We start from the raw sequence: 12,394 nt of genomic DNA on the forward strand, positions 1-12,394 counted from the left end.
TCACCAGCTTATACAAAACGCTACAGCATTTGTTGGTATAAATATCAGTATGTATTTGAACATCACGGCTGCTTTAAGAAGGAGAATGTGTTTTGAATGAATTAGCAATTAGTTAGATAATTAATGGCGCCAAAACTGGTTTAAAAGACAAGGTTTGTTGTTTGGCAACTGGTTCTGATGAAATCTGTATAACAGATGAAAGCGCCAACCCGTGTGTATGTTCTACCCGTTTTTTTCTGTTTCGTGCAATAAAGAGCATTGTGTTAACTGCTGTACCGGTCTCGAGTGTTTGGGGTTCTACTTGCCACATTTTGGATTGTTGTTGTGATTATTCTACGCTCCTATTATCTAGTGGTTTGTGGTAATGAGGTTGAGGTCTCTGGAGTGTGTGGTGTGGAGGGACTGGGATTTCTTTAGATGTAGCATTTCTAACAGAGCTGGGTTAGACATGGCTTTGTAAGTCAAGTAGAGATCCCCTCTAAGTCGTTGATATGTGACAGAGAATAGTTGGAGTTTTTTGAGTCTGTCCATATAGCACAAGTGTTTAAGGCCTAGTATCCTCTTTGTGAGGTACTTTTGCGGCCTCTCCAGTTGTTGCAGGTGACTAGTGAGGTGCATGCCAAATAGGGCATTGTACTTGATGACTGGCCTAATGAGGGAAGAGTAGAGGAAGACAATGACCTCTTTCTACCTGGATGCAAAACACTTAGTAATGAGATGTGCCGCATAGAATGACTTTCTGAGTACAGTGTCAATGTTGGTGGTCAAAAGAGAGGTTGCTGTAAACCTGTGTTCCCAGATCTCTTATAACACCTTCTGTGTTCAGTGGGCTCCCATTGATGTGGTAATTCATGGGAACTGGGTTTTTCCCATAGGGAATGACGACACATTTTTTGGCATAGAGCTTAAAGCCATGATTCTGACACCAGTCATTGGTCTCAGTGAGGTCTTTCTGTAGGATGTCAACATCACTTGGCTAGTTAATAATGTCTCCCAACTTGCAATCATCTGTGAACTTTGTCAGCCAGAGTCCCTTCATGCAGGCCTGGACAGTAGATACCAAACAGGAGAGGACCCAGGACTGTTTCTTGTGGAACTCTACTCATGACTGGTCAGCAGTCTGACTTGCAGTCAGCTACTTTCACACTTTGTTTCTATCAGTGAACCCATTTGCAACCCACCTAGTGATATAGGGGTTGATGCCTATTTTAGTGAGTTTTTTTATGATTCCTGAGTGGGGATTGGTATCAAAGGCCTTGTCCAGATCGAGGTAGGCTATATGAACCACCTTGCCTTCATCCACAGCTCTGGTGATTAACTCAAAGAAGTCGACCAGGTTGAGCAGGCATGATCTACCCTAACAAAACCAAACTGTGTGGGATCCAGAGTTTGGAGATTCCTATATACTTGTGTGTTAGGTCCATGATGATGCATTACATAGCATTGCATATTGGATTTGTCAGGCTAATGGGTTGATAGTTTCCAGGGTCTGTAGTCACTCCTCCTTTGTGGAGAGGGATGATTATAGCAGTGCACCATTCAGTAGAGACAAAGACTGAGGTGAGGCTGTGATTGAACAGGGCACACAGGTGAGGTGCCAGTTCACTCTGTAATTCATGTAGAACACAGCCAGAGAATATTGCCAGGTCCCACAGAAGCTATATTCCTGGCCTTGGACAATGCTGCTTTAACCTGTGCAGCAGTAGCACTGGCTGCCTGTCAATCTACTGGTATTATGATTGGTCCTTGGGGGGAGAGAGGGGTAAAGTTGGCACTAAATCTGTTGGCCAGTGTATTGGCAATATCTGTTGGTTCGGTATAGAAAGTACCATTGTGCAGTAGCTCAGAGCAAATCTGGGTATTGCTGTGGAGATTCTTTACTTAACTATAGAACGCCTTGTGGTTGTCTTTACTATCTGCTGCAACTCTGTTTTCATAGCTAGGTTTAGAGGATTTGATGAGGGATGTCAACTTTTTGTTGAGGCTGATAAGGGAGTTTTTCCAGTCTTGGGACTTCACTTTATTCTGCATCAGTTTCATTCTTCTGTTGTAGAGTTTGTTTATGGCAGGGGACCACCAGATTGGCTTCCTTTTATTTGGAGAGGAGTGTCTTGGTTCTATTGGGTATGGTGAGAGCCTTGCATTTGTGTACATGTTCATACAGTGCATTGGTGTATGATTCAGCAGTCATGCAACTATTCTCCATTTGCATGGGTGCCGTGAAGTTAGCCACCTCTGTTTTTAGGACCCCAAAGTTAGCTTTGGAGAAGTTTTTCATGGTGGTTACCTTTGTGGGGGGGGGGATGGGAGGGATGTGGATTTCCAAGGTGATTAGCTTGTGCTCAGATCTAATCAGGAAGGAGTTGACTATTGGTGTAAAGCAATGGTCGCCCCTGTTAGTAATTACCAGGTCAAGGATATTGCTACCTCTAGTGGGGGTAACAATGAGCTGGACCAGGGCACTGGAATTAATGAATTCCAGGAAACATTCGGCAAGTGTTTTGGTACATGAGCAGTTTTCCTAGTTAATGGAGGGGTAGTTGAAGGCACCCAGTATGAGAGTGTTAGGTTGGATGACCCTAATATTCTCCAAGGTGCTTAGGAATGTGGATTGTGATTCTTGGGACATGGTTGGAGACCTATAACAGGCTACGACCTGAATCACTGTCTTACCCAATGTTAGCTGCACCTGAAGTATCTCTGATGCATTATGTTTGGCTACCAGCCTGGAGATGTGAGCATCACTTATGAATATGGAAACACCACCGCCTTTGGATCTTCGGTCCAAATTCTGGGGCTGAAAGGTATAGATTGAGTTATAGCTTGGTAGTGCAGGGGTGCTTTCTGCTGCCTTGAACCAGGTCTCTGTTACAGCACAGATGTCAATGTTCTCCATTTTAAGGAGTGCTTCGAGCAAGTGCACTTTGAGAATTAGACTTCTAGCACTGGGCAGCATGACCCTCAGATTGCATTTGTTTATAGCTGTTACAGTGGCAATTTGGTCTTTGGAACACTGCCTAAAAAAGGCACCATAGGGGTGACAAGAGCCTTGGCCAGTATTCAGAAGCCCAGGGGTGACAGAAGAAGGCCATCTCTGGCAAAGCATCGAGGCCTGCTAGTCATATCATCCCAGGCAGACAGATAATGGATCCTTATGAATGACACCAGAGACTTAACCAATTATTGAAGTCAATCATTTTGTCCTTGTACTGCGGTAATATTCTGGGTGCTGGCAGGATGCTACTCAGGACTAGAGTCATACCTGCCTGGGCTACAAGATCGGAGTGGTCTTCCATGTCACTTTTCATGTAGTCCAGGGAGGTGCATCTCAGATCATTCACACCCACATGTACGATAACAGAGTCATATTTGTACCTGTTGTTGAGGGACCTGAGTGCATGCATTATTTGGCTGATCCTGGCACCTGACAGGCAGTTGACTGTTACTTTCTCCTTATTCAACCTAGTGAGTGGGACATCAGTGTGCCTCACTATCGAGTCACCTATGCCTAGTGTGCTGGGTATGCTGTTTTGCCTTAGTGGCCTTGGTTGAGTGGCACACTGTTTAGGAGTGTTATGTGTCTCATGATTAGTGTTGTGTTGTGGTGGTCATCTGCATTTCTGCCTTGGAGGTCTCTGCTGTTTGGGTACATTTTTACAGAGAGCCTTCGTGAAGGTGTGTGTGTGGTTTGTGTTTTTATGTGAAGGCAGTGCTAGTGTGTGTTCTAGATGTCTATGTGTTCCATTTGGTGTTTTGCATGTGTTGACCTTCTCCTCTTGACCAGCTATTCTGGTCTTGGCTGGAGAGTGCGTAGCTTCCAGTTTGGATATATATGTGCATCTCTCACAAGTCTGAGTCTTGGAAGGTAAGAGGAAAGGGGTTTTGTTGCACATGAAAAAGTTGCTGCATTGCCTTAGGATGCCCAAGTTCACCAGGTTAATAGGAGAAAGCACAGGGAAGTGACCTTTATACATGCCTGGAGGGGTGGGCATTAATAATAAGTACTGGAGCTGCTTCCTTGTAGAATGTTTAGTGCTGGTAGCACTTGTGTGTGCTACAATAATTTCTACAAGAAATCTGGTATGGTAAAATGCTAGACTAATAAGCTAGTAAAAGTGCAGGAGAGGAGAGAAATAGCAGATCTTAGGGAAGAATTGAACGGCTGAATTTGGCAAATCTCAGAAGTTTACAAACAGTCCTGGATACAGCAAGTCTGTATCTGGGCTAGGCTAGTTACAGGAAAGGTGGGAAACAAGTGGAAATGTGGGATTTCAAAACAGAAAGTTGAAAGAGATGGAAAAACTGCCCAAACAGCCAATAAACTACAAATTTTGGGCCAGAAACCACTCCTCTTGTGGTAGATAGGCTACCTACTGCTTACCATTCTCATTGATAACCTAGAAGGCTTTCCTCCAACACAGAAAGGCTTGGGGGGTTTAGAAGCTTACATACAGTCCTGGATACAGCAAATCTGTATCTGGAATAGACTAGTAACAGGAAAGGTGGGAAAAGTGCAAACATGGGCTTTTAGACCAGAACGTAAAAGGAGATTGAAAAAACTTTCCAAATGGCCAATAAACTGCAATGTCTGGACCAGAAACTACTCCTCTTGTGGTAGATAGGCTACCTAGTGCTTACCACTGTAACTTATAAGCTAGAATGCTTCTCTCCAACACAGAAAGGCTTGGGGGGGCTCAGAAGCTTGCATATAGTCCTGGGTACAGCAAATCTGTATCTGGACCAAACTAGTTACAGGAAAGGAGGAAAAAGTACAAATGTGGGCTTTTAGACCAGAAAGTTGAAGGAGATGGGAAAAACTTCCCAAATAGCCAATAAACTACAATTTCTGGGCCAGAAACCACTACTCCATTGGTAGATAGGCTACCTAGTGCTTACCGCTCCCACTGACAAGCTAAAAGAGTTCCATCCAACACAGAAAGGCTTGGGGGTCTCAGAAGCTTACAAACAGTCCTGGATACAGCAAATCTGTATCTCGCCTAGACTCATTATAGGAAAGGTGGGAAACAAGCAGGAATGCAGGTTTTTAATCCAGAAAATGTAAAGATGTGGAAGAAACTGCACAAACAGTCAATAAACTACAATTTCTGGGCCAGAAACCACTCTCCTGTGGTAGATAGGCTACCTAGTGCTTGCCACTCCCAGTGATAAACTAGAAGGCTTCCCTCAGCACAGAAAGGCTTGGGGGGGCTCAGAAGCTTACAAACAGTCCTGGATACAGCAAAACTGTATCTTGGCTAGAATAGCTACAGGAAAGGCAGGAAACAAGCACAAACACAGTCTTTTAGACCAGGCAGTTGAAAGATATGAAAAAGCTGCCCAAATGGCCAATAAACTACAATTTATGGGCTATAAACCACTATTTTGGTAGATAGGCTACCTAGTGCTTACCACTCCCACTGATAAGATAGAAGGCTTCCCTCCATCACAGAAAGGCTTGGGGTCTTAGTCCTGGATACAGCAAATCGGTAATCTGGACTAGACTAGTTATGGGAAAGGCAGGAAGCAAACTTGGAATTTTTTTTTTACAGAAAAGCAGTTAAACAGCACTAAAAACAATTCAAGTGCAGTGCAAGCTACCACACTTGAGTGTGTAGCAATATTAAAACAAATACAGTTTAAATAAATGCAATTTATTCAAACTGTATTCTGAACTGAATTCAATTATTGTTTTTTGCGACTCCGAACAGTTAAAAAGTGCTAAAAATATACTTATCAGCTGAGAAGCACACTCAGTCAGAACACAAGGAGATTCTAGCAAAGTTTTTTTTTTTTTTTTTTTTTTTTTTTTTACTTTTAGTAAAGTGGAAAGGGAGAAAGGGGACACAGAAGATAATTCAAGGTTAAGGACCTAAGTGGGTTGGTCTTCTCAAATGTTCTCTCTGTATTAGGTAGAATGAGCTAATGACACTAGACTGGGATAGAGCTGGGATAGAGCTGAACAGATGGGACTGGTAGGAGTGTCTGAAATCAAAATATGATCTCACTGTATTCAGTTGAGTGAGCAAATGAGATGGACCCAGGAGAAGTGTTCAAACACAAACTTACAGGAGGGACAGGCAATTCCAAAGCCACCAAGATTAATACCACAATAAGAATAGGGGGTAGAGGGCAGGAAACTAACTGCAGAGAGACAGGGAGACCACAATATTCAGTGAAACATATAAATAAACAAAAAATAAAATGCAGTACATCTTTAACACAATATTCATTGAAACAAATAAACAGAAAAAATAAATCCAGTACTATCTTTAACACTGCAAGTTTGTACTTATCTCAGCTTGTAATATAGTTGATGTATGTATATAGCAGCCAGCTAAACAGCTCAGATATTAGTTATTTTCCAGTGTATAGGGGATACTAAAGTAGACAAGTACTCCTGTTTTTTCTTCCTTCTTTCCCTTGTTCAGTTTTAATAAATATAGGCACTGCAAAAAAAAAAAAAAGGTCAAACAAGCAGGATACAAGAAAAAACTGCATGCCTTTTCACTTTTGCATAGGGGAATGACTGGATTAAGGGCCCTGGATTGATCTAGTAACAAGTTTTAAGAGAAAGCAAATTAATAAGAAAGAATATTGTCTAGCAAATAAATGACTGCTTTTAGAAGTAATTCTGTATCTGGTCCTCATGTCTCCATGGAGACAATCTGATAAAAAGCAATAACAACAGAATACTTATTTCTTTCAGTGGCTAGGAGATGTTTTTTTGCAAGCATTCAGGTGTTCTCCCAATTTGGGAGACTAATAAAGATTTGACAAAACCAAACAGCACTTAGTAGAAGCACAGGCTGCATCATGCATCTTAGCATGCATAACCTTCATTTTAGGCTAACCCAAGTGTGTGAGTATGGCTTTCAGTGTGGGACAATAGTTTCTATTAGGAGGATAAAATTAAATATTTGAAGGTGTACATAGTTTTGTGTCTTAGTGTTAAGATTTTTGGATGTATACTGGGGAATGTGTTTTCTTTTTTTTTTTGGGGGGGGGCTTTCAGTAAAACAAAAGTTTTGTAAGATGTGACATAGGCTGAAATGGATATGACAGGAAACAACTGTGAAAGATCAACTTGCCAAACATTAGTATATGCATGTAACACAAAAGCTGGAACTAGACACTAAACAAAAAAACTGTTATTCATAAAAGGTGGGAATAATAAAATTTTAACATAATGACAATTTCTATATTATCTTTAAATGTAAATGGTCTCACAGGTAAATACAAAAAAGAAAGTGCAGTGAACTGTATTAAAAATATAGAGCACAAATAGCTATGCTACAGGGAATACATTTGGAAAGAACTGCGCATGTGAATTTGATAAAGAAAGGTTTTCAGGATAGTTATTCAGTAGAATGCCTGAGACAAATGAAAACATGAGTACTAAAATTAATTGCAAATGGAGCTCCAATAGTAATAGAAGAGAATAAAAAGGATAATAACAGTAGATTTGTAGTGCTAAGGGGCTACTAGCAAGGGAGGAGGATTACACTACACATGAGTTGCAAAAGCACTTATCATTGTTTTGTTCTTTTTATTTTATTAAAGTGTTTCCACCAGATACTGAATTTGTTGTTTGTTTTCTAATTACTCATAATTACTTATCAGTTTGCTATTGACCATTTTATTATTTTTGATTAGGAGGATATACAAGGGATCAGAGTTGAAAATTAAAGTGGGTGAAATCTCCTGTGATAATTTCTTTTTGAGCAGTAGAACCAGGTAGGGGTGTATTATTTCCTCTTTGTTATTTGCATTATATTTAGAACTATTGGCAAAGAAAATAAGGGATTCAAAAATTCAAGGATATAACTGGTATGGTAGTCAAGAAAACTGGGCTCTTTTTGCAGATGATACTGTTTTATACCTGATAAAACCAGAAAAGGACATTTCAGTGTTGGAGAACATTTTCAGACAGTTTCAAATATTTTTGGGATGCAAGATTAATGAAGTTAAAGCAAAAATCAATACCTGTAAATTATGTACCCATACACAAATTGGTTCAGCAATATCCATATTTATGAGGACATGATAAAATAAAGTACTTAGAAGTATGAATTAAAAAAGATCCTGGTGTGGCAGCTAAGGATATGTGGGAAGAGACTAAACAAAAGATAATACAAATGCTGAGAAATTGGAGGTTCCATTTTATGACTATGGATAGCAAGATGCAAGCAGTTAAGATTATTTTAGTCCATTTAGCTTTATACATAGGTCAGGTATATCTTTATCAACAAGAGGAGAACTTGTGGATAGCAATCAATAAAGAGCTTAAGAATTTTATCTGGAAGGGGAAGACAACAAGAATCGATTGGGATAAGCTGATTCTTCTGACAGAAAAAGGCAGTCTGGGATTATCTGATTTGAGTCTGTATTTCAGAGCTACGCAGTTAAGGCTCCTATACATAGCACAATCAGAAACCTATAATTCAAAGTGGAAAGGGATAATGACAAAACAGAGGGAAGCTCAAGAAACAAGGAGAGACTGTGATTTCGGATGCAGATCCTTAAGGAGAATAACAATAACCACACACAATATTATATTCATAAAGTAGCAGAAAGTATTCTAAGAACTAAGCCAACACTGGGATGGATAAAGGAAATTCTATTGAAATGGATGACTACAATTAGGGATACAGATAATAGGCAAGAAGGGGCTGGAATTTATTGGAGAAAACTGGCAAAAGGACCAAGGTATTGGGAACAGATAATTTGTGAGGGAATGGTAATAGAATGGCAAGAGGTCAATAATTTATTTGGGCTGCAGGCTAGAGATTGCCTTCCCTATCAAGGATTGATGTCAGAGTATAGGCAAAGATAAAGATACAGGGGAGTCCTAAGTGAAAGACCGGCACTGGTAGAGTTTTTAGTAGAATCTAGCACAGAAGCTGCTTTTAAAAAAAGGAATAATTAGTAGGACATATAACATTTTGCATTATAAAAATACAAATCAGTCAGTTGTGGTTAGAAAGGACTGGGAAGAGAAACTAGATAAGAAATTTACAAAGAAACAATGGGAAATATATGTATAGTTCACAAATATGCAACATAGTCTAGAAGATTTAGGATTGTTGCTTGGAAATGTTTACATAGGTATTTGTATACCCCAACTAGACTCCAAAGAATTTTTTCTCAGATAGACAGCAAATGTTGGAGGCATAATGGGGAAGAAAGAGACAATTGGGAATGTATATTCTGGGAGTGCAATGAGTTGGCAGACATTAAAAATTCCCTACAAACTACTCTATCAGAAATACTGAGTGAGCAAATTGGTATGACTAAGTAAATTATTGTCTTGAGCTACGATACAGAATCAGAATTGTCTAGACATAGTAAGGCCTTTCTGAGTGTAATTATGGTGGCTGCCAAAAAAGCAATTACTATGAAATGGAAATCAAAGCCTAAACCAAATGTACTAGAAGTCGTGAATATAGAAACAGAGATAAAATAATAGGAAATGGGATCCTTAGAAAAGGGTAGGAGCAAATTACATAGAAAAAAAAATAAATTGTGGGAACAATACATGCAGATGAGTAATGAGGTTTAAAAAAAGGCAGGATTTGAAAGAACTATGTAATGTTTGACTGTCAGTGACTGGATAGATTATAAGTCATGTATAACGTTTGCAGCTAAAATTATTTCAACATGCTTTCTTTTCATTTATATGAATGTATGATTGCTTATGTCATAAGTGACAATTTAATAAAAGTGTTACTTGTTTAATAACAAAAAAAAAAAAAAACAAGTCCTGAAGGTGCTTTCCAAGGCCAGGAGCACTATTTCTAAGGGTATAAACAACATACCAGACTAGCTATTGGTCAGCCTGAAGTGTGACATGTCAGACCCCCTATAGAGGTTACTCAATATCAGAATCAAAACAGACTTCAAATCAGAAGAATGGAGGACAGCAACAGTCATTCCCTTACACACAGGTGAGGCTTCAATGGAAATCAGTGGTAATTATAGATTTGTAAGCTTAACCAGACTCATCTGCAAGGCTATGGAAAGGATTATTATGTAATTAATAAATGAGGATATAAATAACTTAACCTCAAATCAAGCCAGTTTGGATTCATCAAGGACTGATCCTGTCCACATAACCTTGTTTACTTCATTAAAAAGTTACTGAAACAATGAATAAGGGCAAATCAGTACACATCACTCATCTAAACCTTGCCAAATCATTCAACACCATGCCACATGCAGGTATCATAAATAACTCTCTGAGCTAAATAGAATTCTCTATATAACTCATAGGATAGTAAACTGACTCACAATCAAAATGCAGGAAATAATAGATCTAGCTCCTCCAAAAGTCCTGTTACTAGTGGCGTACCTCATGGTTTAGTGCTTAGGCCACTCCCCTTTGGCATTTACTTCTTGGATGTTAAAGCTAATGTTAAGCATTTGTGGCTCACCAGGTTTGCAGATGACTACAAACTGAATGCCATTAGAAACTCCTCAGTGGACACCATGATACTTTATCAGGGCATGTCCCAAACTAATTGCTGGTGTCAAAACAATGGACTAAAACTAAATACCAAAAAATGTGTAATTATATCCTGGATCTCTTTGTAACTATCACATTGACAAAACAACCCCTGAAAACTGATTGCATAGACAGGGAGATGGGAACCAATATTGACAATTAATTGTCCTTTGATAATCATGCATCCACTATTTTTCCATTGTATTGTTTATATCAAAATGCATGCCATCTCAGTCCAGGAATGTAATAATTCCACTGAACCCGGAACTCATTAGGGCAGTCATTGATTATAATGCCCCTTTTGATAAGTACATGTCCACATACTTAACACAACTGGAATGCCTTACTAAGAAAATAAAGAGCTTTAATCGTAAATCTATGCAGACTATCTCAAGGCCTTGTCCCTCACCTTGTTATCATACAGGTTATTGAGACGCAACCTCTGCCTGTTTTATGGAGTGCCAGCAGACCCTATCATGTCATTTGTAAGTAAAAAGGTGGCATAGACACCCACTTAAAAGATATCAATCTGTTTTGAAAAATAAATAGAACACATTGGAAGAATAGGTTTGTATCAAAGAGAATTCTGTTCTGTGGACCTGTCTTCCCCTCCACATAAAGCAAAGTACTTCTCTTATTCTATTCAAACATAATTTGGATCAATGGCTGGATAATCACAATTTCATTTCCTGTTTAGCTCCCTTGTCCCTCATGAATTGTGGTCCCAACATATCCTTGCTGTGCACATCTCTAGGTTGTTTGTTCTGATTTCCTGCTAGGAGTGTATCATATAACTTGTTTGTATTTAAAAGCATTCTTTAGAGTCTCCTTGATCCTTTATCTGTTTAAACATTTCTGCAGTTTTTTTTTTTGACCTAAGTAGTGTTGGTAGTGTAGCATTGTCCATATTCAGGCTTGTATTTTAGGCCGTGTTGTTTGTTAGTAGAGGCTGTGTGTCTGAGCACATGTTCCAGACCATCATAGCTTAGCCAAAACCAGTATAGCATTTCAGTGAGAGTGAATTGTTTGTAGTCATTGGCTGATTGAGGTTGCCTGGACTACGCCTTGGAGTAAGCACCTCATTGGTTCTTTCAAGCTTTTTTTAAAGTTGTTTCAGGTTTCAACTTTGTTACTTAAGAAGTTAACTTGTGAGTGTTTCTGTCATTTCACACTGAGTTAATCAGAGGAAGTCGGGGGAAGGGCTCTTAGCTAACTAATCTGTGATATATAACATTAAGTATCATGCTTTTTGCTTATTTCTGAGTTATTTATAGCACTTTTATCGTCTGCATATACTTTGCTAGCTAGTTTCACTGTGTGTGAGGTATTAACTAGAATTCTCTACAATTGTTAAGCATCTGGTTGGGTTTGTTTGTTCTGATTTTTGTTTCTCACCCTCCCTCCCTATTGGTATCCTATCTTATACTTGTTGGCTTTGCAGTTGCCCGCCCCTACTGTAAATTTGATCTGGGACACTCCTCCCAGTCTTGTGTCATTACCTCATTCTACCTAATCCAGGGAGAGCATTTGAGAAGGCCAACCCACTTAGTTTCTGATCCTCTTTTCCCCTTTCTACTTTCCAAAAACAAAAATGTTCTAAGCTTGTTTCCTGCTTTTCCTGTAAATCGTCTAGCCCAGATACAGATTTGCTGTATCCAGGACTGTTTGTAAGCTTCTGAGCCCCCAAGCCTTTCTGTGTTGAAGGGAAGCCTTCTAGCTTCATTTTTTTTTCTTAGAACTAGCCGGTTTTCTAGTTTCATCACTCAAATCTGTTTCTTTGAGCTCATCACTTGTTCAGAACTCATTGTAAGCACTGAATAAGCTACAAATTACTACATCACACAATTTTCCTCAATTGCCTAGAGGAAAACAGTTTTTAGTACTTAATAAATA

The sequence above is a fragment of the Protopterus annectens genome, chromosome 3.part0 (assembly GCF_019279795.1).
Source record: "Protopterus annectens isolate FY-2018-M chromosome 3.part0, PAN1.0, whole genome shotgun sequence".
Taxonomy (NCBI): Eukaryota; Metazoa; Chordata; order Ceratodontiformes; family Protopteridae; genus Protopterus; species Protopterus annectens.